We start from the raw sequence: 27,342 nt of genomic DNA on the forward strand, positions 1-27,342 counted from the left end.
TTGAGGTTGAACACGTCTCGGCCACTCCGAGGGGGTTCCTCACCCCGTTGATGGGGTGGCACTGCCTGGGTCTCGCTGGCCTGTCTGCCCCACCTTTTTTTCCACCACCTGCCACACCGCTGCCTCTAAATGTTGCCTTCATATGACATGTGAGCCATTTTTACCTCCAGCCTTCTCCATCTGCTCAAGCTCCTGTTTCTGTCGGGGCCACTGTTCTCTTGCCTGTCCTTTAGGCTTCCCTTCATTTTGCTGCCTTTCCCAGGATTTTTGGGGAGCAGTGTTGATGTCATCTCATGCAGCATTGCTGGGTTTTCTGGAAAGAACCTGCATTGGCATTTGAGTGTAAGTGAATGGTAGAGGGTCCTGGGGAAGTGAGTCGTTTGTCACTGGAGGGGGAGACACCTGCGTTACCTGGAGGAGGGACATGCTGGTCAGCTTACTAGGCTTTCCTGCTGGTGGCAATGGCTCGTGACCTGCGGGACCCACCGTTTGCTCCCCTACCTTCCTCTGCCGTCCCAACTTAGGTGTCGCCCTTCTCTTTCTCCACTGACAACTCACTTGCTTCTGCCTCTGGCACCGTTGGTGTCCTGTAAATACTCTTCAGTGGCCCCTTCCTGCCCTGTTCCTACTCTCCCCCCCCCCCGGTGACTTGAGGAAATTCTCACCTTCGCTCTTTATGAGCCAAAAACCAACCCTGTCTTGGCTGGTAAGTGTATTGTGCCGGGAGGAACTTTTGAAGTAAAATGAGACACACTGAGGAACGGGCACCATTCGCTTCCAGGCCTCTTACAGTTCCTCGAAGTCTTATGGATCCGTCTTCTCTCTGACCCCACCCCCTAGAAGATTCTAGCTCCTCCTGAAGGTAACGATAAATAATGGCGTTTACCCAGAAGCCAGGCAGAGGAAGGCTCTGTCCTGGCGCCTGTGGGAAGTGCCGGGGAGTGGCTGAAGCTGGTGTTCCGTGTCGCAGAGCCCCAGGGTTCAAACAGCAGTGGGAACAAGCCACAGTGGGTTATAAAGGGGACTTTGTCCTGCTCAGGCTCGGCTCTGTGTTTAAGCTGGCGACGGGAGATGATGCAGTTGTGGGCAGGCTCTTGCCGCACGACCTCTCATTAAGGTAGAGGAAATGAGAGGCCTGGAGGCCCCAGCCAGGCTGGCCTTGCGCAAGACAGTCACCAGCAGTGCGGCCCTTGCCACCCCCTCCGCGCTGGCCTCGGTCCTCTCTTCTGTCCCCCAGCGGCCGTAGCCGCGAGCTTCCCTCCGCCCGCGGTGCCCCACTGAGGCTGCAGCCCCCCTCCTTGTCTGGCCGGGCCCAGCCTTCGTCCCTGGCTCTCCCCAGGGGTTCAGTACTTCCCCAAGTCCTCCGGCTCATCCCTGACCCGGGCTGGCTGCAAGGTTTAGGGATCCGGAGCGTGGCTCCTTTGCACTGAGTTGGGAAGCACAAGCGGACGTTAATTGAACTCCCACGTCAGTCCAGGCTCTGTGCGTTCTCTCGCGTTCTCTGACTTCATCCCTACAGTTTCAGGTCTGAGGACTGTCGGGGCACAGCAGGGTTCATGGGACTTCTCCAAGTCACGGCCCACACGGGCCACTTCCTGCTAAGGAGCAGGACCCGAGCGTTGTTGTCATCTGCGTTATTGCGGTATCCTTAACGTACAGCGGCACTAAGTGTTGAGTACGCTGTTCTCTGAGTGCTGACAGACGTAAACGTTTGTGTAAACCACCGTCACAACCAAGTAGAGAGCCCTCCTATCAGCCTAGAAGGTTCCCTCCTCGCACCTCCAGGCGCCCGGCCCTGGCCCTGGTTTCTGTTACTACAGCGTTGCCCCGGCCGGATTGTGGGCCACACGGAACCCTACAGGGTGAAGCCTTTTGAATTTGGCTTGTCTCTCTCCACATAACGCTCTCCCAGTTCATTCATGTGGTTGTGTGGATCTCGTTTTTTGCTGAGCGGTATTCCGTGGTATGGATATATCACCGTTTGTGATGGGCAGAATGTCCCGTGGATGGACATTTGGGTTGTTTCCAGTTTGGGGCCATTATAAAGAAAGCTGCTGTTTCGTGTGTAAGTCTCTGTGTGGATATAGGCTTTCATTTGTCTTGGGTAAACACCAGGAGTGGGACTGCTGGCTCATACGGCAAGTGTACGTGTAACTTTATAGGAAGGTGCCAGATTGTCTTCCCGAGTGACTCTGCCACCCCACAGTCCCACCAGCAGCGTACGAGGGGGACCTGACACCGTTGACTTCTAGTCTGGGGCCTTTCTGGTCATCCACCTCGTAGGGTCACTAGCTGCCATGGGGTTGGTGATGCATAAGCACGTTAACGCGGCCTGAGCTTATGCTTTCTCTTTACTTTTCTTTTTCTTTTTAAAGAGTTGTTTGCCTTTGAATTTATTCAGAGTAGAGAGCCAATTCCAGAAACCCCAGAACCATTTTAGAAAACACATATTTAAGATTCTATTCTTCTAGAACCATCCTAGGTACAAAAATCAGTATCAGATAGGGTCTCCTGAGAAAAAGAACATACATATTTATAGCATGAACATATATGTGTGTATGCATGTGTACATGGATATGTATATGTACACATATGTATGAATGTGTGTATGTATTCACACAGAGACACACATAAAGAGATTTGAATTTTGGAATTGTTCTTGTGGTTGTGGTGTTGGCAAGTTTGAAGTCTCTAGGGCAGGCCCACGTATTGGAAACTCAACAGGATTTTACCCTGTGGTCTGAGGCTTGATTTCTTCCTCACTAGGATAACTTTCATTTTTCCTCTTGCAGATCTCAGCCGAGTAGCTGAGACCCACCCATGTTTTCAAGGGTAAGATCCTCTAAAGTCAACGGATCATAGATGTGTTTGGTTCAATAACTGGTCGCTGTGGTGGCTAGGTTATAGTAACCAGTTACTGAGAGCCCGCCCTTTTAATGCAGGATTTCTAGAAAAGTCTTCACGTTTGGAGCCAGTTGAGGTTCTAGAAAACTAGAGAGGTTTTCTCCAGATGGCCCCTGGGGACTCAGGGCAGCCTCCTTTTCTGATGGCTACCCACACACAGACGTCCTCCTTTGCTGGCTTTCTTCTCTGCCATCACCTCTGTTCGTAATTTGAAGTCGGTCCTTAACAGGTGCCTAGTAACTCTGGTTTCTAGTACTTTCCAGGTAGATCCCTGATGTTTTGACAGTCCCAAATGGACAGGGGTGCTGTCAGATTACAGTTGGCCCAGGTAATGGGAGAAGGAGTTTGAGGAGCATGTGGTTGGGTTCACTTTTCTCTTTATTTGCAATGGCATTTCCTGTGTGGGGACCACTGACAGGTGTTCTTTGGCAGGGGTCCGGATGAAGGAAGCACGGGTCCTCTGCTCTGAGGCATGGTGTCACAGAGTGGAGCGCTGAGCCCAGAAGTGTGCCCTGCAACACACTGGCGGCCGAGCTACCTCACCAAATCTGGCCTCAGGTTTGGGGAGGGCAGAGATCATCTGGGGAACTTGCCTGCTAGGCTGAAGAAAGTCCTGTGCTTGGAATAGGAAACCTTGGTTTCCTGCCCTTTCCCTGACTCCTGCTAACTTGATGACCTTGGGTGAATCATCAGACCTTTCTGGACTTCAGCTTCCTTACTGAGGAGTAGGAACAATGGTCTCTTTGTGCAGGGGGTTGGTCGGTCAGCCGCACCGTCCATGGGAAAGCTTCTTGTGTACACACATGGCATCATGAGACGTGGCCTTGGCCTTGGCCACTGTCCTGAGAGAAGCCAAGCTAACACCGGGAAGCCACCTCCACCTCCTGCCCTCCAGGATCGCTGTGCCTGGAGCCCCTGGAGGACCAGGCATGGATGGGTGTGACTGGGGCAGGCTGGCCCGGGGTGGTGTCAGCTGAGAAGGGCTGGCCTCTGAGCATGGGGCATGGAAAGTTCTGCTTGCTCCCACAGATTGACAGTAATAAATGCACAAAAGAGGACAGAGCCGCTGATGAGCAGCCAGGAGTCAAGGACACAAAGAAATGTCAGGGGAGTGAGTCAAGGTCCCTGAAGGTCACATGATGACTGTCCATCCCAAATGGGATTTCTCGGTGATTCAGGGGTGTGGATACAAAAAGAGCTGGATTCTAACCCCAAGGAGAATGGGTTAGAATTTAGGAGGGGGCAGCCTTGTGGGAGAGACAAGAGCACTGATACAGGAATTTGGAGACCTGAGTTCTCTGAGCCCCTTTGTCAGGAGCTAGCCATGTGACCTTGCACGGGGTGACCTCCATTTCCTTTTCTGTGACCGCGGGGGCAGGACGGCATGACCGCGCTCGAGTTTTCACATAGCATTCGGCGAATGAGGCCCCACAACCCCAGTGCCGCTCACTGTTCACACTGTGCTTTTCGGACTAAGACGTGCAGGCAACTTCTGTTGTTACTGGGTGGTAAATCCCTGTGGTTAATGAAGAACCGCTTCAGGGGGCAGAGGTTGGGGGGGGGAGTGGAGGCTGCTGGTGAAGGTGGGGACGTGGGTTCCAGAGGTGGGTTGATTTCAGGCAGTAGTATGCAGAGGAACCTGAAAATGACTTCGCTAAGCAGTTTTTGCCAAGGGCTTGCTGGCAGGTGGCTCTGGTGGCCCCCTGCTGACATCTGCCACCCCAAGCTTCCTGCGGCCCAGTGAGCGGTGATTGATGATGGTGCAGCAGAGCCTCTGCCCCCCGAGGGGCTCTGCCTGCTGCCCCCACACCCTTGGGCTCGGGACACCTCTTCCCTGACAGCCCCGGAGCTCCAGCTCTAAACCACTGGCTCTGATTCTGGTTGAGGCTTTTCTTTTGCCACATTTTAAAAATTTATTTGAGAGAGAGAGAATGAGAGAGAGAGAGTATGAGCCAGGGGAAGGGCAGAGAAGCAGACTCCCCGCCAAGCAGGGAGCCCAACACGGGACTCGATCCCAGGACCCTGGGATCATGACCTGAGCCGAAGGGAGACGCCTAACCGACTGAGCCACTCAGGCGCTCTTTTCCACATTTTCTCACCCACTTGAGTGAATGTGCTTCTTCCTCCCCATGTGACAGGAGTTTTTTTAGCCTTCTCCCTGGACAAGTTTTGCTCTGTCCCAAATCCCACTCTCTGTTTCTTTGAGGTTTATCTTTCACACCCCTGGCCCCTTAAGCAGGGGGATTCGGGTCCTCCCAGCCCTAGCTGCTTGGAAGCATCCAGAATTCTAAGATTCGTCATCAAGACTACACTTTCACTCAGAAGTGTGCAATACGAGCGATTATTCTTACAGAAGTCACCCCAGACATCAAAAACAGAAGCTTGAGGACCAATTTCTTGTCATTCTGAAGTTTTCCTTGTCTTAGATAATTCTTGCACATATTAAAAACGCATTTGGAAGTATGAAAACAAATGAAGTGTTCTGTATTTCAAAGGAAACTTTGATGGAACAACATCTTGAATGGTTTCTAATGGTGACTGTTGTATCCATAGTCCTTCCAAGTCTGGTAACATTCTATCAGGTTGTGCAGGGTCATCAGGAACACTGACTGCATGAATACTGTTCCTAACTTTTCTGTCTTAAATTACAATAACACAATTCAAAAGGCCTTCTCCGGGCTTCCTTTTGCCCTCTGCTGCCCTTCCCAGCTCTATGCTCTGCCCGCTCTGAGGGCTGCCCTCTGCCGTGATCCCTTGCTCTTGCTCTTTGGGCGTCCTTTGCTCTGGATATTGCTACTGCTTTTCCTTAGCTTAATTCTGTATTGCGGGAAACTGCAGATATATCCCCAAGTGAAGAGAATAGGACAAACCCCCACACACCCATCACCCAGTTCCAGCCATTATCAGCTCATCACCAGTCTTGTTTTATCTGCACCCTCATTCCCTTTCCTACCCTTCCTGTATTATTTTCCAGAAAACCCCAGGAACACTTACTATTTGCCCACGTGTTTTGGAAAACTCTTGTCCGTCAGGTTGCATTTATTAGTAATTTGTGTTTGTATTTAAAATTCATCTTCAGAATAACAAGGAGGTAACATTTTGTCCCCATCAGATTGGTGAAAATGTAATAGCCAGACAATGCCAGGGAGTTGACAAGGACCTGGAACAGAAGGAATATGTAAACCCTGACCTTGGGAATATAAGTTGGTGTCCCAGTGTTGCAGAGCGATTTGGGCAATGTGTAGCATGACTGGAGATACCCTTAGATGAACAATTACAAGAATATTTATTGTAGCGAAGAATTGGAAACCACTTAAAAGTTCATCAACAGAAAAATGAATAGATAAAGTAAACATTCATACAAAAGACTGTGATATACAACAGTCAAAATGAATGCACTGGAGTGACAGATGTGAACAGAGATTACTCTCAAAAATGGTCAAGTAAACATGATGCAAAGTGCATACAGTGATGCCATTTTAAACAATTTGGAAACGTGCAAAAACTCTATATTGTTATACATACGCAGTAGAAGCATAAAAACGCACAGGAGTGGTAAATGCTGAGTGCAGGATGTTGTTGTTTCGGGGGCGGGTGGGGCCTTGGGATGGGGAGCAGGGAAATTTGGACTTGGGCAGCGTCTGTGAGGCTTATTTTCTTGGAAAAAGGAATTTTAAGCAAGTGTGACAAAACATTAAGATTTGACAGTCCTGGATAGGCACGGCTATTTATTATTCTGTATACTCTTCTGTATGTTTCCAATGCTTCCTCATTCAAAAATTAAGTTTAAGAAACATGTAATTATTTTTCATCTCCTGAGCTTGAGATGACCACTGGTGTCACATGATGTTGTTAGCATCCAGACTGAAGCTAAGACACTCGTCCAGTCCTGAGAAAATGCGTATTTTGTCATCTGATGACAGTAGGTCATGGATTCCCTTAAATTTAATAGATTTCCATGTATTTTCCAGACACTTATATTGACAGTTAGAAAAAGCCAAGTGATGAAACCCTAATGATTTGACTTAACAAGCTATAGAAGAAGCAATTACGTTGTACTTTCTTTCTCCTTTTGGAGAATGTAGGAACAGTGTGGAGAGAGGGGTGCAGGGGACCCCGTCCTTCCCTATATGTAGTCTGGTGCTAGATGTGGTTTCCTCCCTCTTATCTGTGGTTGGTTAACACCTGTCTCCACACCTGAGGCTTACACCGGGGCAGGACAGATGGGCTCGGGGGAGGTGGGATTTGTATAACGAGGCCTAGGTGACTAGATGTATGCAGGATGAAGGGCCCATCTTTCCCAAAACACAAACCATGCAGACCTGGTCCCGACTTGTCCATCCACACCTGGGTTCATACTATCCTTCTAGCCAGGGCCCACAGCAGTCCTCCCGGTGAACTCCCACTTTGTCCTCTGGCCTTGCCTGTGTCCTGTCCTCGCGTGTGGATGAGTGCCTCCCAGACCGGTCCCTGGGCTGCCTGCCCAACTCCTGCTTACCTCCCAAGACTCAGATCAAGGGGACCTCCGTGAGATGCCCTCCCTGACTCCCCAGGCTGACCCCACCCTCCCGTGGTCCTTGCACAGGTAGCTCCTTGGCTGGCTGGTGCTTCATTCCATGCCTTTCCTGGACAGCAATGCAGGCGGAATGGTTCAGAGCACAAACTCCCTGTGTGGCCCTGGGCAGATGCCTTGATCTCTTGGCCCGACATTCATCTGCAGACAGGGGTGAGAAAGGCACCCACCTCACATTGTTGCTGTGAGGATTAGTGTGCCACACGCGAGACATTCAGAGCAGGGCCTGGCAAGACCCAGTGCTGGGAATTGCTGGTGCTGCCATTGTTACTTTTCCTTTTCCTCCCTCCTCCTTTCTTCCTTCTACCTTCCCTCCTTCTTCTTCCTTTGTGCTCACTGTTGTTCTCCCACCAACACGGCGAGATGGAAGACATCATAAGCAGAGCCTCTTGGTGTGAGTGACGAGTGGCAGGCTTGTGGGGGGAGGCGAATTCTGGAAGGACTAGGGGGAGATCGGACGGATGCGGGAGTGGGCCCGGGATTTGGACACCTTGACGACCAAGAGGAGGTGTTTAGACGAGAAGGGACTGGCAGAGTGGAGCCACTGGAAATAACACATTTTCTTAAAATTTATTTGTATTTTTAATATGTGTGGAATGGCTTAGGATTTGGCATCAAGTTGCATTTGTTGAGAATGCGTACTATGGGTGCCAGCAAGAGGCGTGGTGACATGATGCACTTACGGATAGGACAGGAGCACAGAAGTCTTGTGCCCAAGCACCGCGTTGCTGGCTGCTTTAGGGTGTTGTGGGAGTCCGTCCTTGACCTTTCTGCATTCTTCTAGCGAGTTTTGATGAAGGTGAAGGTCATACTCTTTTAAAGTCACTGAAAGGACTTTAAAACAAGAGGAGACAGCATGTATGTTGGTTGGTAAGGAAGATAAAAAATGAGGCAGGCTGATGGTCTGCCTTCTGCTAGAATGGAACTAGGATAAAGGCAAGGTTTGGAATCCAGCTGTACAAGGGCAAGAGGGGGAGGCGGTGGGCAGGATGGCAGGTTGTAGTTGGGCAGGCGCCGACCGTGTGATGTGGCCACCAGACAAAGCTGTCTTGTCTGCACTGAAAGAAATCTGGTGTCTAGAGCCAGGGTGCTGGTCAGACCACAGGTGGGGGGCGGTGTGGGGTTCTGGGCAACACATCTGGAGGGACAGAGACAACCTGGAGCCTGTTTGTGAGAAATAGGGAAAAGAACTGAATCCGTGTCATGCGTGCAGCCATGAAAGGTCTCGGGCTGTCCAGACTGCAGAGGAGAAGCTGCAAAGCTTCTAGATGGCAAGCTCCTTGAGCGTCAGGATGGTCGCTGTGCATCTCTCTAGCTTTAGTGCCTGTTTCAGTGTTTGGTGCCTAGAATGTGCTCAGTTATTACCCACCGAAGGGGTAAATAAGAGACTGGGCTCATCCTATGTTCAGGACCCCTGAGCCCAATTTCAGTTCCAAGTAAAGAAGAGCTTTCTAACAGAGCTTCCCGACCTGAGCTGGCATCCGTGGAGATGAGCCGCAGGTATGGGGAGTCAGTAGCCAGTGGGCCCCAAGAATCGTTCTTTACATCCCTGAGTCAGGACTTTTTGTGGAGGGAAGAAAAAGGAGTGGGTAAGAATCTGTGCTGGCTGAGAGTGGCCAGGAACAAGTAGGTTTGTAAATGAATCTATTGGCAACTTAGAAACGCACCCCCTCCCCCAGACAATGCTTTTTATAATTTCTGGTTAAAATGCCCTAATTTGAAATAACATCGAGTAGAATTTAAGTTAATAGTGTGAATCGCAGTCCCATTTGCTCAGCTCCATGGCCCAGATCTGCAGAGCCATTTGTCACAGTTTGTTTTAAAGCCAGGAAGAAAAACTCCTGGCCGCTGTCCAGAACTCCTTGTGGAGATGCTGTCTTTGGAACATGGAAGGGGTGGGTGGTGAGAAAGCTGGGGTGGGGCAGAAGGAGGGCCAGGTGTGGGGGGGCAAGGGACGGGGTTCCACTTGCCCTCGCTGGCTTGCTGGTGACCTTGGCTGAGTCACGCAGCTCTCAGTCCCCCGTGCCTGGTGGAGAGGAGCCCCGGCAGACCGCACCTTCTCCAGGTCAGCGAGCTTTCCTTCTTTCATTCATTCAGCCGATACTTTGAGTTCCTCTTGGGTACCAGGCACCATTCTAGGAGCTGGGAATCCAGTGGTGCCAATACTTTCCTAGTTTTAAGACCTAGGATGCGAAGAACGGCATCCTCCATACTAGAGAGCAGCGTTTCTTACAGGCGTGAGAACCACGTGCACGCAGACTGTTGTGAGCTCGGGAAAAGTCATCAGCAGGCCTCCTCCTGGTGTGCTTGAGGCCTGAGAGGGGGCAATGAGGGCCAACTCAGAAGTACATGGAAATCAGGCTGTGGAGATTTGGAGAGCTGAACAGATGCCCCTGAAAGCACCTCTGAGCACGGAAGGAACCGGAAAGTGGGTGTGGGGAAGGTGGTTATGGAGTGGGGCTGTCTGCAGGGCAGGGACCCACTTTGCTGGAGGAGGCTGAGGGGGCTTCAGCTGGGGTAGGGGGAGTGAGGCACCTGTGGGGAGGGTTGTTGTTTGGAGTGGAGGTGCACTGGGAAAGGTGGTTCCAGGAGAATGAGCAATCGATTCATGCCACGCATGTCCTGGGCACCTGCCACTGAAGTGCAGAGGGGCCCACAGAGCTGGGTTACGGCGGGGCTCTGACTTCGGCTGCCTGGAAGCCAGCGGGGCAGACGAGTGTGGAAATGTCCCTCCATGGTGCAGCGGGGGCACACCGCACAAGAGTGTGGGAGTAGCTGCCCCAGAGGGCGAGGAGGGCCTCCCAGCAGAGATAACAAATGGGCTGGGCTTTCAGGAGGGACTCGGAGTGGGTTGGGTGTGCGGCAGAGGAAGAGCCATTCCAGGGAAGGGCTTTGGAGTCTTCGGAGTTTGCCTTCATGTTGTGTGTGGAGGCAGAGAGAGACCCCCATCACCAGGCGTTGGTCATTTGATTCTTGGAATGATGGGGGATATATGCTTCAGTGCCCCAAAAAGAGGGTGGCTATCACAGTGTTCGAGGCTGAGAATTCTTTGTGCTTAAGCTGCCACAAGTCTTTTCTGGAACCGTGGGTGGAAAACAAAAAATAGTCCTTCCTGCTCTGTGTGTGGGGAGTTGGAGGGCTGAGGGCTGGGAGGCGGCTGGCGGGCCAGGTGCAGAGCGTGGCAGGTGGATGGAGGTGTGGCTGCAGGACGGGGCCGGGAGGGGCTGACAGTGACTGGGAGTAAACGGGATTTAGGGGCGGTCCGTGGGCCATCCACTGCCGTCCACAGTCGAGGGAGGAGAGAAGAGCAAGGACCACTGTCTGCCAGGAAGAGAGCTGAGGAAGGCAGACATCAGTGGGGATTGTTTGGGAGGAATAGTCAAATATGGGCAGATACAATAAATTTACTTAAACAAGTTTCTGGAATCGACGGCTTGACTCAAGGGCTTAGCCAAGCTCTGTGCCTTAAAACTAGTAAGTGGGAACCTGAAGTGAGTTTGAGATGGGGTCTAGACTTTGGGGCTTCTGTTGCTGAGAGGCGGGTTATCCGTTATCTAGAGTTTTTCAACCAACCACCCTAATCTTAGTGGCTTACAATAATAATCCTTTTATTCTCTCTCGGGAATCCTGTAGGCCGGGACTTCAGGAAGGGTTTGGCCCGTGATTCTGGCGCGTGTCCGTGCGACTGCTGGCTGGGGCCCCAGGAGGGGGAGCAGGGGGTGGGGGCCAGCACGCTGGGGGCTGGCATGGCTTCCTCAGAGTATGGCGGATTTAGTGCGGTCAGGCTGCTTCCTTGGCTCCTAGGGCTCCCAGTGAGTGTCCTGGAAGAGGCAGGCGAGGGAAGCCTTTCATGACCTAGCCTCGAAGTCACTTGTGTGGCTGCGGTAGTCAGAAGCCCTCCCAGACTCAAGGGGAGGTCGGGATCGCATCTCTCCATGGGAGGCGTGTCAGAGTCAGGCGAGCAGAGCACGTGGGATGGGAGGGGGCTTCGCAGCCAACTTTGGGTAACACTTGCTCAGGTGGGGAAGTGGCAAGAACAGTTGAACTCCCCAACAGCGCCATAGCGATGTTAGAGGCCAGTGGGGCGGGGGGGGCAGCTGTGATCTGGCGGGCAGCCCATGATACTGGGCATGCAGGGGAGGAGGCAGCCGGTGATTGAGGCGATGGAGGAGGAACGCCAGAGCTGTTCTGGGCCTGAAGCTGCTGTGGGGGCAGGGCGGGAGGGAGGACCAGAGGGACTTGCGTTTGGCCAGAAGCACGTGGCTCTAGTTGATGAGTTGTTTTCTTCACTGTCTTGAGCCCTCCCCCCACCTTCCCCTTAGCTTTCTAAACGACACTTAATTAGGAGAAATTTTAAGTAATCTTAGTCTTTTTTATTGTCTCCAGATTTTACTTTGGCATAGCATGCATTTTTATTCATTTACTTTTGAATAAGCGAAGAGATGCACGTGTCTAATTTAAGAAGATACAAAAGGATGTAGACAGTGGAAATTAAGTCTGCTCCTCACCCCGTCCCCCCAGAGACCACCACTCTTGCAGTGCATGGAGTATTCTCCCCGCCTGGGGCCTCGGTAATGCTGACTGAGGGCTCCTGCTCTCTGGTCTGGCGCTGAGGCTCTTCCCCAGCTGGTTCCTCCCCTCCAGACAGACCCACCCACCTTCACCAGAAGGCCCCGCCTGTGAACTCAGGGTCAGCCTCAGCCTGGGGCTGTGTTCAGGCTTTTCTGAGCCCTTGATGTTGCTTCTAATTCAAGTCAGATTCATTCCATGTTGGTTCTTCATTTCTGCTTTGTGTGGTTTCTAAGTGTTCTTTTACTCCCAAGATCATGATTTCTGATTTTTTTTGTTGTTGTTCTGTCAGTTACACATACATTTCCTTGGCAGAGGGAAATATATACAGGTGGGGGAGCCCAGGGGCTTTGAATTTTGGTATCACAGAATCACACAAACTTGGAGCTGAAAAGGGACTTTATGGATTGTCTAGGTGTTTTCCCTTTTTTGTTTTGGTTAAAAAAAATTTTTTTTTTGTATGTAGGGAATTCAGCCCTAGAGAGGAAACTGAGAGATTGTCTAAAGTCCTCCCTGTGCCAAAAAAAACACAAATCTCCCACAAAACCAGCTCTGCTTTACTTCCTGGGATGGATGCTGACCCACAGAGACCCCGAGTCCCTGGTGCAGGTGGTGGGAAGTACCTGATCCAGCTCTGGACAGGAATGCTTGAACCCAGGAGATTCCAAATGGTTTGAGCGTGAGACCTTGGCACTGTGCCCAGGCCCGGAGGCACTTCTTAGCTGGCCTTCAAAGGGACAGGTTGCAGCTGAACACTGTGCAGTACCTGAACACAGCTCGTTGACACCAAAGGCTGTGTCTCTGCAGTGCGCAGCATCGATCCATAGCATTAGAAGCTATTTTTTCTCTCTGAGTGTCCACAGGATTCATTACTTTACAATGAGCCTGTCGGGGAGAGCTGTCGTGAAGAAACTCTCCACTCAGGTCCCCATGTCTCATCCTTCTGGAATTTTGCCTTAGCAAGTAAATCAAATGCTCTGTAAACACACTGATGTCACCAGCCCCACGCATGGGGATTTAAAACTTTTTCAGGGCCCCTTTATATCTGTCGCCTCGCCTGTGCCTGGCTGCAGCCCGTTACTTTTCTGGATTTGGCTGGAGGTTTTGTGAAAAGGTTTTTTGGGGTTTTTAAAAAAGATTTTATTTATTTATTTTAGAGAGCACGTGGGTACGAGCAGGGGGAGGGGTAGAGGGAGAGGGAGAGAGAATCTCAAGCCGACTCTGTGCTGAGGGCAGAGCCCAACACACACGGGGCCGGGGCTCGATCCCATGACCCTGAGATCATGACCTGAGCTGAAACCAAGGGCCGGACGCTTAACTGACTGAGCCACCCTGGCGCCCCCGTAAAAAGGTTTTAAACAGCAGCTCCTTTCCCCCTCAAAAGCACCCCATGCGCTGGGTCCTGGCTCCACAGGTATGGTGAGTTCATCCCACCAGACAAGGGGAGCTCTAAGTTAATGAGTACCATCTTTCGTCTCCCTCTTAGAGCATAGATATCCTTTACAATCCTTGTGAGTTTGGGCAGACAGAAAGATATGGCTGAAAAGGGATCGCTGGGCAGGATTAAGCATGAATCCTTCAGCGTTCACGTCCCTGTTTGCTCCTTCTGGGTTTGCTTTCTTCCCTGCCTCTGAGGCCCCTCATTGAGTGTGTTGCATGCTTAATCACTCCACAGTTATCTTGAAAGTGGTTTCTGAGATGCTGTTTAAATCCTGGCGAGGTTGTTGCCTTTCGATGGCAGTCTGCTGTGCCGAGGGGCGCTGGCAGCCCCCTGCCCCTCGCCCCAAACAGATCCATGGCTCATCTGGCCGTATACACAAAAGGCAACTGATAACTCCTCTTATCAGCACTGGGTACGTTGGAGACCTTTGGGGATGGCCCGCGTTTTCTGGTTTTGATTACCACGTAACTATTTTAAATGTGCAGCCCTAGCAAAGTGATAACCTTCACAGCCATGTCATCAGGGCTCTCATTAATGGGATCATTTTCTATTCTGAATGTCAGTTGTCTCTCTCCTCTCTTTTCTCAATCAAGCCTGCATTGATTGAGTTGTGCACGTCTGGAATCCTTGACTGCCTTCCAGGAACAGGCTCTGCTCTTGGTGACTTCTGCTGTGTCTGGACCTTCGTGGTAATGATGCCCATTTGGGAGCTGTGGGGTCTGCAGCTGACGGAGGTTTTGAGGAGGACTGAGTGCCAGGTATTTGGGAGCAGTCTTGAATTAACTATCGATCAACTTTCTCAAATTGATCGATGGCTTATTTTGGGCTTTGAGGCACCTCCCATCTGAGTGTTTGCTATCCATCAGCTGTGTGACTGTTCTCTGCTCCCTCTGTCCTGCAGAGGGTTGTTGGAGGAGGTGATTTCTAGCTGCAAGTGGCAGGGTGGTCTGGGGAGTTGGACGGGCTCAGGGGAATGGACTCTCAGTCCGATGATGACCTTATCAACTTTCCCCCAAACCTGCCTCCTCTGTCTTTGTTTTGCACACCCACCCCGTCGCCCAGATCTGGGAGTTGCTCTGGACGGCTCCCTGGACACTCCTTTGGGCTCTTTTTTTTTTTTTTTTTTAAGGATTTTATTTATTTCTTTATTTTATTTATTCATGAGAGACAGAGAGAGAGACAGAGGCAGAGGGAGAAGCAGGCTCCCCGCGGAGCAGGGAGCCCGATGCGGGACTCGATCCCAGGACCCTGGGATCATGACCTGAGCCGAAGGCAGACGCTTAACCGACTGAGCCACCCAGGCGTCCCTTCCTTTGGGCTCTTGACCACGTTTACTTAGTATCTCTTCTTCCAGACTGCCTCCCATCACCTCCTGGGATCTGCTCCAGTTGGGTTCTCAGTGGCGCTCTTCTGGATCATTGCAAGGATCTTCTGCTAGGACCCCTTCCCCATCATTCCTGCCAGAACCACCTTCCCAAGACATGATTTGGAATATACATACTCTTGTGTCCACCCCTCAGTGGCTCTTCACTGCCCTTGGAGCAAAGCCTCTTTAGCATGGCGCCCGAGCCCCACCTGATCTGCCCTGCGGCTGCTTCATCTCCGTCTGACCCCTCTGCATGCCCGCACCCGTGGGCCCTCCAGCTCCCCCCGGTAGCTCTGTGTGGACGCGGGCTGCCCTGGGCTGAGGGCCTGGTCCAGCCTCACCAAGCAGGAGTGTCCGCTCGTCCTAATTAAAACTGGCACCAGGAAGTTCTGTTCTCCGAAGCTCTCCCGACTCCTCACAGTTAGCAGGGACCGCTTGCCCCGTGCCCCCCACGTGTCCTTCGCCATGCTGCTAGCCCTTCTGCCTTTGTTTACACGTCTGTCTCCCACTCCTCCACGGCTAGGATAGGGGTCTTGTAGCTCATCAGCCTGACACGGGGCCCGGCGAAGGAGAAGCACCGTCCATAGTTGTGGAGTGGATGAAAAAGGAGCATGGGGTCCTGGCTCCACATTCACCGTGGCACTTAATTTCTCTGAGCCTCCGTTTGCTCATGCCATCTGTACAATGGGAACAGCATACTTTTCTTGCAAGGTGGTTGTGAAGTTCAGATGAGAGGACACTTAGTGGAGCCCGCTAGTATGGGTTTCGCAGATACTCCGTCCTCGTGGCCCTTTTCAGATGGCAGCTGCAGAGAAGCATCAGTGTCAGATGAGGTATCTCATGACCACCTCACCTCGTGTCTTTTGTCTCCTTTCCCAGAGGGCTTCTTCTCGCCCCTCTAGTTGGGAGGGTGTGTCTGGGGAGTGCCTTCAGCATCTGGGCCGGGGTTTGCCTCCAGGCGGCAGAGGCTTTTGAACCCTCCCTGTGCCTTGTGGGACCATTCTGCCAATGTTCAGAATCCCAGTCCCAAAATCTCTGTTCCTCAAGGCTTCTCCAGGGCCCTTGCTGGTGCGGCTGCCCTCGCTCCCAGTGGGGAATCACGGACAGCCGTGGGCTGTGGGGCGCGTCCTTGGCCCTGGGTAAGCCAGAGACAGCCTGCATGGTAATGCCTGAACTTCCGCCTTCTCAGGACTCCCCCCAGCCGGCTGTCACTCAGGGGCCTTCTCTGTACCCTGGAGGGATGGTTGTCACCAGGGCTCATGGTCTCCATTCGTGCTGCACGGGGGCATCCGGTTGGAAGAAAGAAGAGGAGAGATGCGTACAAGGGCTCGGAACGGATCAACATGGGATTGAAAGTTTAATAACTCGGAAAATAAGGAGTTTCAGCAAAGTGGCTAAATAGCTTAAAAAAAAAAAAAAAAGAGGAAGATGATGAGGTTGAACCTGTTCAACCAGGCCCTTGAGCAAGTACCAAGCTCAAATAGAGGGCAACTGATTAACCATGTGACATGTCACACCTGCCAGGTCACCTGGCCAGCCTGGCCCTGGCCGATTTTGCCATCTAGTCTCTCTCAGCCCTTCCCTTTCCCCTCCCCCACCTCACACAGGCCACTTAGACACCCCTTCCCCCCCTCCCCCCATCTCCCCTGCTCACACAACCTCGGACTCATCTGCACAAAAACATTCACTCCTCTCTGACTCCTTTTCTGGGGGGTGCGGAGGAAGGTGGTCTGAGAAATACTTTGTGACCATTTGTCCTCATTCCAAGAGTAATCTGTGCAGAGTGCAGAATGCTTAGGAAACACGACACACAAAGAAAACCAGTCACTTACACCCTCCTGTCCTTCAGCATTTCCTGCATGTTAGCCTGGTACTTTCCCCACACATATTGTAGTGGGGTGAGTGGTTCTTGACAAAAATACTTGCAAACCCCTTTAGAGCCTTTTTCTCCTTTAACTTAGTAAGAGGCTTCCAGCATTTTTAGGTGTTCATAATATTTAGCTCTGTGATTTTCGATGGCTGTGTAATATTTCCCCATCTTGGAGAAGGGCTGTCATTTCCGCCGTAGGGCCTTGCTGGGTGGGCCTCTCCCTGCTTCTGCGAACCCCCATCCCCACCCCCGTGTGCTACTCCTGGTGCTGCCACCCTTTGGAGGGCCCCTCTGCTCTCCCCCAGCGCAGCCCTGCATACCTCCCAGGGCTGTGTTCTGAACCCCCCAGTTCTCGTCTCTGGGTTGCTGCAGAGTTGTGTTTTATGTGTTCCTGCCCCCCAGTAAGAAGAAGCAGGGGACTTGCTGCTCACTACCTGGTGACAGTCATGCTCAAAGCACGTTGCTTGAATTAAATTGGAAAATGATGCATCCCCAGGGCTGCCCACAGAGGAGGGCACGGTGCAGGAGACTGAACCACCAACAATGAAAGCCAAAGCTTGAGAGAGAAGGAATGGCCGTGAATTACTATGATAGAGGTGACAGGGGCTTGGGAAAATCCTCAGAGGTGGTGTCCGTGCACTTGACTCTTAATTTTTAGTTGAGTGTGGATGTTGGTTCTTTATTAGTGTGCTGGACATATTTCAGGGTGCCTGGCTACTCACACTTGAAGCAGGGGGTGGCCCCCTCCCCCATGGTCCCTGCTGCCTTGTCTGCAGCAGGGACCAAGGGGACAGTGGTTGTATGCCAAGTAATGGGATGCAGAAGCCCATCTGGGTGGGGTGAAGTGTGTATCCTAAACGACCCTCCAAATCCACAGCTGAGCCTTTGAGGTTACCGTCTGGGGCACTTGTACCGAGAGCCATAGTGGGGAGTTGCAGGTGAATGCACAGGTAAGGGGGGCATATGTGAGCTGAGTTGTTGGAGCACAGAAACTTTGGCCACGTAAAGGAAACCCATCCTTGAAGAGAGGAGTGCAGCCTACCTGAGGAAGTCGTCTAGGTCACGGGGGTTTCCAGTTCTGGGACTTCCAAGGTCTATGACCCATACTTTTGGGTTGCTTTGGACTTCCACAGTGTCACTTGTTGTACATCCTCCAGCCCACACACATACACTCTTGAGCTAGTCGAATGGGCCCCTGAGCTCAAATCCTTGTGATTATCCGGCTAATGTCCAAGAGGATGGCCCACACGTGTAGGGGGGTTGGTCATGGTCAGGAGGATGGTCATCTCTGCTGCCAGCCCATTTGCTTCCTTTACTGTCCTGCAAAGCCAGCCTGGTAATCTGTGCAGAGTGCAGAATGCTTAGGAAACACGACACACAAAGAAAACCTTCCAGAGGAAGGTGCCTGAGCACCTCTGGAACCAAAGGGGGGTGTTCTGGGCTTTTCCTCACTTTGGAGAAGTGGGCCCTTGGAGCCTGCTGTACTTGTTAGCTCATTGGCTCATCCATCGATAATGTTTACTGAAGTGTCTGACAAGCCCCAAGCACTGAGCTCAGGGCATGCACAGATAGTAACAGAGTTCCTCAGTGTCTAGAGATTCCCACTGGGATTCATAGCGTGGCCTCCACGAGGCCGAGAGAGCACAGGGAGAAGGCTGTGGTCTTGGGTGGAGCTGGGAGAAGAGCATTAGTGGTTTATACAAGGAGTGCTCGCTGAGGGGGAGCTGAAGGGGCTGCACCAGGAGAAGGAAACTGCTCTGAGGTCTGTCTAAAGACCACCCATTCAAAACCTGTGCGTGCCTTGGCAGCTGGGCAGCCCCTATTTCTTATGTGTGTCTATATGTGTCTGTGGCCTTGGCATTGGAAGACAGAACAGGAAGGGGGTGGACATTGTGTTGAGGGCCACGGCAGACCTCTCATGAGCTTCCCGAAGCCGTGGCCTCCGGTTCCCACCCAGGTCGTGGTCTTATTCCTGAGGCACTGGACAAGGCCCTTGAGGTCTTCTGCGTTCCTTGCTGCCCCGGCGAGCTAACATCCTTCCTGATGCCACCCTGAAGAGCCCTTCTGGCATTTTTCGGGAAGGACCTGGGCTTAGCATCCTCTTTCTGGGGCCACGAGAACGTCAAAGGAGACACAGACAGGAAGCCTGCCAGCTTCTAGGAGGATGAACCAGAGGACAGGGTGTGATGGGGGAACCAAGGAGGTGTTATCTTGCCCCACATGGAGGTGGTGGTGACGGCCAGTAAAGAGACTGTTTGGAGATCCAGCAGATGCCTCTCAACCAGCCTGAGAACTTGGTGAAACTGGGGCATCCCGGGTCCAGAAGTACCCCCTTCAAGGGTGTTAGCAGCAACAGTTACGAAATGCACGCTGGTGAGGAGGAGCAGGCCTTTGCTGGTTCTGAGCAAGGGTCCTTTTACTGGAACTCACGCAAAGCTTGTGGTTCCTAGGCCACCAGACTTGGCAGGGGAACTGTGCCATGAAGTTGCCCTCTTATTAAAAACAACCTGCCTGACACTCAGTCCATTTCTGTTATCTTTGAAACCGATGGAAGGAAAACAGTGGTCAGAAGATCTAGGGTAATTATAGGGAGAGCATTTACAGGCAAGTAATCTGATTCCATCTTTTAATTTTTTTTCTCCTCCAGAAGATAGAAGGCAAATTCTGGTACTTCTATCAATTATAAGCATTTTCCACTGAATATGCTGCCTTCGGTCCTGGTGGAGTTGGGAAAAGGGTCTGTTACCTTAGCCATGAGCGCGGTAGGATCAGGGCAGGCTGCAGGGCACCCCCATGTGCCTTTCCAGTTGCTTCCATGCTGTGCCAACTTTAGGATGGGGGTGAGGGGGCCCCAGGTGAGTATGAGAAGGTAGTGGGGACTCTGGGGCATTAGCCCTGCCTTTTCTGGAAAGGGAATGGAGGGCATGGCGAGGGGTGAGTGACAGGAGAGGGGGCACTGAGGAAGAAGAGCAGGGAGATACGGTCTTGGGGGCTGGGCCTAGTGCCAAGCATGTCATGGGTGGAAGAGCCCTGGACATCCTAGAAGTGCTCAGGTCTCCCCTGTGGGTTAAATGGTTAAGGAGAGAGAAGCTAGGGATTGTACAAATTTGGGCGAGGAGAGGACAAAGATGTACTGTTCCCAGACCAAGAACAGGTGCCGAATTCAGGTTCAGCTGCTCGCTGCTCAAAAACCAATACTTGACAGACAAAGGATGGTGGGAAAGGAAAGCTTGCTTTCTTCAGGAAGCTGGCAGCCTGGGAAGGTGGTGGGCTAACGTCTCGACCGTCTTCCCCATGTAGGTGAGGCTGGAAGGGTTTAAAGGGGAAGGGAGGGGAGTGCGTGAGCAGGAGAAGCAGATGCCCTGGCGGTTCGTCCGAGGTGGACGTGACCCTGAACAGAGTTGCTGGCATCTGGGGCCGCTGTTTTCATGTAGTCAGACCTTATCTTCTGGGAGAGTCTGGTCCTTCACTCCTCAAGGCTTCTGGTCTGCAGATCTCAAAGTAGGTTAGTTCTGCTCTAGACCAAGGGACTTAGGTCAGCAATCGAGGAGTCATAAGCTGGAAGCAGGTTATCCCTTGAGACCCATTGGAGTGCTGTTCTAGTGATAGGCATGTGCAAAGAGAAGGACATGTTGGTTATAGCAAAACGTTTAGAAATCCTGTAAATATCCATCTGTAGGGGAACAAATAAAGTGCGGTGTAATCCCAGGAGGGGATACCATATAGCTGTATAAAAGGAAAGAACTAGAATTATATTTAATCTCAAAAACATCGAGGAGCAAAACCAAGGAACGTGTCTGTATGGAACCCCAAAGTGTTTATATAAAAAAGTGGGGACTGATACTTTCAATGATTATACACACACACACACGTGTGTGTGTGTGTATCTGTATGTACGTGCATTTTTAAGAAAAGTCTGGAGTGGTATATCCCTAAATCATAGCAGTGCCAGTCTTTGGGGAGTTGAGGAGGGGAAGCAGGATGACGGCTGGTAGTCGGAGGAGATTGAAGGCTTATAATATTTTCATTAACATTTGTTTTAAATATACTAATTGAAGTAAATATTAGAATGTTTAAAGTATTTTTGAAGTCGTAGTTCAGCAGCATTCTAAGGTGATGGCTTCAGCATTTAGGATCGAGTAAATGAGGCCGCAGCTGGGGGGCAGGGACCCAGCCCAGGGGCTCGCTCCCTGGGAGTCCTACCCTAGGCAGACAGCGAGGAAGCCTCGTCATGACTCAGCAGGACACATGTCGTGGAGATCAAAGTCAGTTTGGGGTGAAGTGAGTCATTGTGTTTGCCATCTTCTTTGCTGGTTCTGTAGCGGGTAGTCATACCTCCTTAGAAGTGGCATCAATAATTTAACATTAACTAATCATCATCTTTAGACAAGCTCTATTTTAGGTACCACTGGGGAATTAAACCAAAAAAAAAAAAAAGAGAGAGAGAGAGAAGGAATGAGTGATATTTTTGTCCTTGAACTTAAAACCAGGCCAGGCCCTCATCTTGTCTCACTTGACTATTAATTCGGTCTCCCTGCTTCCATTCTTGCCCTCTGCTCTGTCCTCCACCCACCTCCAGAATGAGGACTCAGAAACACAAATCTGATCTGTGTCCTCACTTTTCCTCTGCTGGCCTCTTTCTCAGCTCCCCCTGTCCCAGAGGAGAGGTTTGACTTTATCCGTGTGCCTTTCGGTGCCCTTTCCCACCTGGCAGTCCTGTACCCTCCAGTCATGTGACCAGAGCCCACGGCAACCTTCTTGCTGGTCCTGGAACGACACTATCGTATTTTTGTGTGGCACTTACTTCCCCGCCCATCCTTCAAGACCCAATTCAAATGCCCCTACTTCTGTGAAGCCTGTTTGTACATTTCTCCTTCTGTTTTTTTTTTAATTGTTCTCCCCCTTGGTGATTTTTTTTTTTTTTTTTTATTCATGAGAGACAGAGAGAGAGAGGCAGAGGGAGAAGCAGGCTCCCAAGGAGCAGAGAGCCTGATGCGGGACTTGATCCCAGGACCCTGGGATCATGACCTGAGCCGAAGGCAGAAGCTTAACGACTGAGCCACCCAGGCGCCCTACCTTTCTCCTTCTGAGGGACCTTAATCTTTTCACTTTGCACCTCACTGCTGTCACCTTCTGTTATATAATAATGATCAGTTATGTGCATTTCCTTTGGGATTGTCCGCTTAGCATGCAACCATGTCTTATTAATCTCTCCCTCGATGCAGGATCTAGTTACAATGTAGCTGTAAAGTGCTGCCTTGTCTTTGCCCCCTGCTCAAAATAAAGCTGTTACCTTTCTAGCCCTGTCCGCCATGGTGCTTAGCAGCCAAGGATGCATGGTCTCAGACATGTTTACCAAGTAAAACACTGACTTGAGGGGCGCCTGGGTGGCTCAGTCATTAAGCGTCTGCCTTCGGCTCAGGTCATGATCCCAGGGTCCTGGGATCGAGCCCCACATCGGGCTCCCTGCTCAGCGGGGAGTCTACTTCTCCCTCTCCCACTCCCCCTGCTTGTATTCCCTCTCTCGCTGTGTCTCTCTCTGTCAAATAAATAAATAAAATCTTTTTAAAAAAAATAAAAAATCTCTCCCTCAGTTTGTGAAGGGCCCCCCTTCATATAATAGGTACTCAGAAACCTTTGGTTGGAAGCATAGCCTATGTCCCAGTTATCTTTGCCCTGTAACCAATTACTCCAAAACTCAGTTGCTTAGAATAACCATTTTATTATGCTCGTGGAACCTGTGGGTCCGGCACTGGGGCGGGCGTGGTGGGGGTGGCTTCTCTCTGTTCCCCAGTGTTTGGGGGCTCAGCTGGGAAGATTCAAGGCTGGGAGGCTGCTTGTGGCTGAGCAGTGAGATGATGGCCCCCTCCCTGGGGCCCGTCCACGTGCCTTGGGCTTCCTCCCAGCATGGCAGCCTCAGGACCCTCGGAGTTCTTCCGTGGTATTAGAGCAGATGCTGCATTACTTGTGTCTGACCTGACCCTGACGTCCACAGGGTCACAAGCCCGCCCAGGTCCCAAGGGAGGGGGATCAAAGCCCACCCCCGATGGTAGGGTCACACTGAGGAAGAGCACCCGGGACAGGAGGTATTGTTGAGCTGTGTTTGGGAAATACACCTTGTCATGGTGTGGGGGAGAAATTGGTTTCACAGCTAGAGCTAACATCACTTCCTACTGCAGGTCCTCCTGCAGCTGGTGGCTTCCTGCCTGTTGAGCACTTACGATGGGCCACGCGCTAAGAGTCTTCAAGGAAGAACTCATTTAATCCTTCAGCAACCAGGTGAAGATTAAATCACTTTACAGATGAGGATGCTGAGGCACAGAGAGGTTCAATATTACCAGCTGAGGTCTCACAACCCCACCTGTGCTGTGTGAGGTCAAGGAGGGAGAAAAGTCTGGAATTAGCTGCACCCTTCGGATCTGCTGCTGGGTTGTGGCACCGCACGAATCGCACCGGAGTCAGAGGCTGTTTCAGGGGATATTTTTAGTGGAAATAAGGACCGAGATACAGGCCTTTGTGCCCATGGTCTTGGGAAGCAGGGCAGACCGCTGTCCTGGCTCTGTAGTTTTCGTGTGTGCGCGCATGCACCTTGGTTAGGCTGCCTCTAGGGGGCGGTGACACTGACCTAGCAGGACCTTCTCTGTGAAGGTGCTTTGGGTGGTGTGGGTGTCTCCAGCCTGGCTTCATTGACTGTCTTCCCCCACCTTTTGCTTCAGGTTCTGCTTCTGTGAAGTGAAGACACTAAGAGAATATACCTCCTGGGGTTGCTGTGAGCGTTGACATTCGTTAATCCACACGATGCCCTTGAACGGTGCCTGGTACCTGAGCGGGGTCCCACATAGTGCTGGCTGTTGTTGGCAAGGGCCAAGCTCTGTGTCTGTCTGTCCCCTGGTCCGGAAGGAGATCGCACGGAGATTCTTTTAGCTCATGCCACTCTTGTCCTCCGTTGGCTGAAGGCTAAAAAGTGGGGATCTTCAGACATTGTCCCTGGAGTTGCCTCCCTGACTGCTCTCTCTCGGGAACGTTCTGGGGAGCTTTTGGCCCAGTCTCCACCCCGCAGAGGGTCTGTTTGGCATTTTAAACTTGAGGCCATATATTCCCCACGATGGTCGTCAGGACCAGATTGGCAAGAAAAGCCATTCTGTGGTTTATCCTCACTTAGCACTGATGTTCCCCTAGCACATTCAGCGTGCGCCACAGACTAAGAAAAGTATTAGTCACATTCTTTGTTCTGGAGAAAGTGACTTAACCCCAAGGGCATCTCCTTGTCTGGTCATTGTGGCTCTAATGACGTCACCTTCCTTTCGTGGTGTGAGGATTAAATGAGATGATGTACGCCAAGCAGTGAGGCTAGTGTCTGGCACCCTAAAGTGCTAATCATTATCATCCTTTATCTGCATTTTAAAAACAACACATACTTGCCTGTTTAAAATAATGGGAGGGGCGCCTGGGTGGCTCAGTCGTTAAGCGTCTGCCTTCGGCTCAGGTCATGATCCCAGGGTCCTGGGATCGAGCCCTGCATCGGGCTCCCTGCTCGGTGGGAAGCCTGCTTCTCCCTCTCCCACTCCCCCTGCTTGTGTTCCCTATCTCGCTGTGTCTCTATCTGCCAAATAAGTAAATAAAATCTTTTAAATAAATAAATACATAAATAAAATAATGGGAGAATAAAAAGAAAAGAAAAGGCGAGAGTCACCCATATTCTCACCACTCAAAGATTCAGCCCAGGATCGTTGTTTTCTGGGGTCAGTTTTCTAGGTATAATATTTTTTTAAACATAATTTTACTACCTATGCAGTTTTGCATTTTTAGCCAAAAGTTAAACGTCGATGTTCCTTTTACGCTCTTGTACTTACAAAGATTTTTTTTCGTGGTTTTAGATTATCTCATGTGGGCAGAAATAAAATGAAATCTTGAAATGTTCATTGGGTGGCTTTCACAATACTATTTGATCTCTGGGGTTACAACCTGTGAGATCGAGATATGGTGCATTACATTATTCCCATTGTATGGATAAAGAAATATGCCAGCATGGCGGAGTTGCATGTAGAATTTGTACCAGCTGGGTGCGGAAGGGAGCTTTGATGATTGTAGAGGCCACAACTGGAAGGGCAGAAGTGGAGTGGTGAGCTAGGTCCTTTGACACTTTGACATGCTCAGTCATGCATCTTGAACGTAGCAGTTGGATCCTTTGCCTAGAGATGTGGGTTCCTTGAGCCCCGGCGTATTCAAAAAAATGCGTAAGAAGGTAGTTTTCACAGGCACAGTGACCCCTCCTGCTCACTAACTCCTGAATCATACTAGACAGTTTCATCTGGGAACAAAGGAAAAAGAGCGTCCTTGGACATGCATTGTCTTGAAAAAACTAGTTAAGTGATAGATACTATTGTGTTAGTTTATGTGACTAGAAACTGTCTAGTTTCATCTGGGAACAAAGGAAAAAGAGCGTCCTTGGACATGCATTGTCTTGAAAAAACTAGTTAAGTGATAGATACTGTTGTGTTAGTTTATGTGACTAGAAACTGTCACAACTAAATCTAAAAGGACCTGGCCAGTCCTAATGATCATGCACTGTCTAAAGCAATATTCTTAATTCTTTTTCTGGGCCTTGAATTGCTTTCCAGAATCTTTTTAAAATTTATGGACCTCTTTTCTAGAAAACACATAACATGGGCAGGGAACACAGTTTTTCATTAAATTTTAGGACTCACAGGTGTTGGTCAGATACTGGTGCAAAACAAAGTACCCCCAAACTTCAGGCTGAAAACAGCAATAAATTCTTCTCAATTTTATTGTAAACCTAAAATTGTTCTAAAAAAAAATCATAGTCTTTTTTTTTTTTTTAAAGATTTTATTTATTTATTTGACAGAGACACAGCTAGAGAGGGAACACAAGCAGGGGAGAGTGGGAGAGGGAGAAGCAAGCTCTCTGCCGAGCAGAGAGCCCAATGTGGGGCTCGATCTCAGGACACTGGCATCATGACCTGAGCCGAAGGCAGACGCTTAACGACTGAGCCACCCAGGCGCCCCTAAAAAAAATCATAGTCTTAAAAAAAGATTTTGATTGGAGAAGCTGTGTGCGCTCTGTGAAAGCAGTAATTACTGCAGTTGTCAATAAAATTCTTAAAATGATACAAAAAGTCAAAAAACACAAAAAATAACAGCAAACATTATCTCATACAGTTTCCATGCATCAGGAATCCAAGAGCATCTTACCTCTGGTGGCTCTGAGGCTGTGGCTCCCGACGGGGTACAGTCATCTTGGCTGGGCCTGGAGGACCCACTTCCAGTGTGGCCCTGGTCCATGCTGGTGTTGGCGGGAGACCTCAGGTAGACCTGCCCAGGGGGCTGCTTTGATGTCCTCCTCACATGGTGTATGTGGTCCCAGAGAGCAAGACAGAAACCCTGGTGTCTTTTTATGGCCTAGCCTTGGAAGTCCTACTCCAGCATTTCTGCATTTCCAGTCAGTGCAGAGGGCAAGGTATGGAGGGTAACCTCCTTGTCCTCTCCAGTCATACCATCCTCCCTGCACATTGACCCGGAGGTTTTCCTAACCCTGTCATTTAGGGTTTTTATATGGGGGTTTTATTACATAGGCATGGTTCATTAAATCATTGGCCATTGGTGATTGAACTCAATCTCTTGCCCCTATCTCCTCCCTGGAGTGTGTGGGGTGGGGTTGAAAATTTCAACCCTCTAAGCTGGGCCAGCTGCTGTCTTGAAACTGTCTAAAGGCCTGCCTTAAATCATTAGCATAACTCCTTTGGGGCCAAAAGGGCTCTTTATGAATGACAAAAGACATTGCCATCCCTTAGGAAATTCCAAGGGTTTTACAAGCTCTGGGCCAGGAACTAGGGACAAAGACCAAATACACTTTTTTTTATTCTATCATACTAGTCAATACAGAAGACATTTTATACAGCAGTCATACATTATTTTTATTTTTGGTTAAATTTATTTCCTACTTAATATGACTCGTACATACTCTTTGCAGAGGACAAGGGTGGGGAGGAGTAAAATATAAAGAAGAACATAAAAATCACTTGCCATCCTATTACCCAGTGTTTTCTCTCTGTACTTTTTTAGGTTTACAACAAAATCGAGAGGAAGATACAGAAATTTCCTGTACACCCCTGCCTCCACTCGTAAATAGCCTCATGCATTATCCACACCACTCATCAGAGTCGTACATTGGTTACCCGGGGTGAACCTGCGTTGACACATTATGATGTGTCACCTGAAGTCCATAGTTCACCCTAGGGTTCACTCTTCCTGTGGTACACAGGATAAATGTATAATAAAATGTGTTCATCATTACAGTATCGTACAGAGTATTTTCACTGCCCTAAAAATCCTCTGTGCTCTGCCTATTCATCTCCCCACCCGCTGCAACCACTGATCTTTCTGTTGTCTCCGTAGTTTGGCCTTTTCTGGAATGTCACATGGGTGGAAGCATATAATGTGTAGCCTTTTTTGATTGGCTTCTTTCACTTAATAGTATGTATTTAAAGTTCCTTCCTGTCTTTTCATGGTTTGAAAGCTCATTCCTTTTTAGTGCTGAATACTCTTCTGTGGTCTGGATGTACCACAGTTTGTTGATCTCTACTGAAGGCCATCTTGAT

General features: G+C 50.4%; 1 protein-coding gene and 1 non-coding gene across 5 annotated transcripts in view; both read left to right on the forward strand.

Annotated features, from left to right (window-relative positions):
• Positions 1 to 27,342, forward strand: part of IGSF3 (immunoglobulin superfamily member 3) — a 93,171-nt gene that overhangs the window by 19,240 nt on the left and 46,589 nt on the right. The gene's annotated exons all lie outside the window — the stretch shown is intronic.
• Positions 21,943 to 22,073, forward strand: LOC135364257 (small nucleolar RNA SNORA63). Its single transcript, XR_010411178.1, has one exon. It is a non-coding gene; the product is annotated as a small nucleolar RNA SNORA63 (small nucleolar RNA).

Source organism: Mirounga angustirostris, unplaced genomic scaffold (assembly GCF_029215605.1).
Source record: "Mirounga angustirostris isolate CCGP_5_RB_7025 unplaced genomic scaffold, mMirAng1.0.hap1 SCAF_4, whole genome shotgun sequence".
NCBI lineage: Eukaryota > Metazoa > Chordata > Mammalia > Carnivora > Phocidae > Mirounga > Mirounga angustirostris.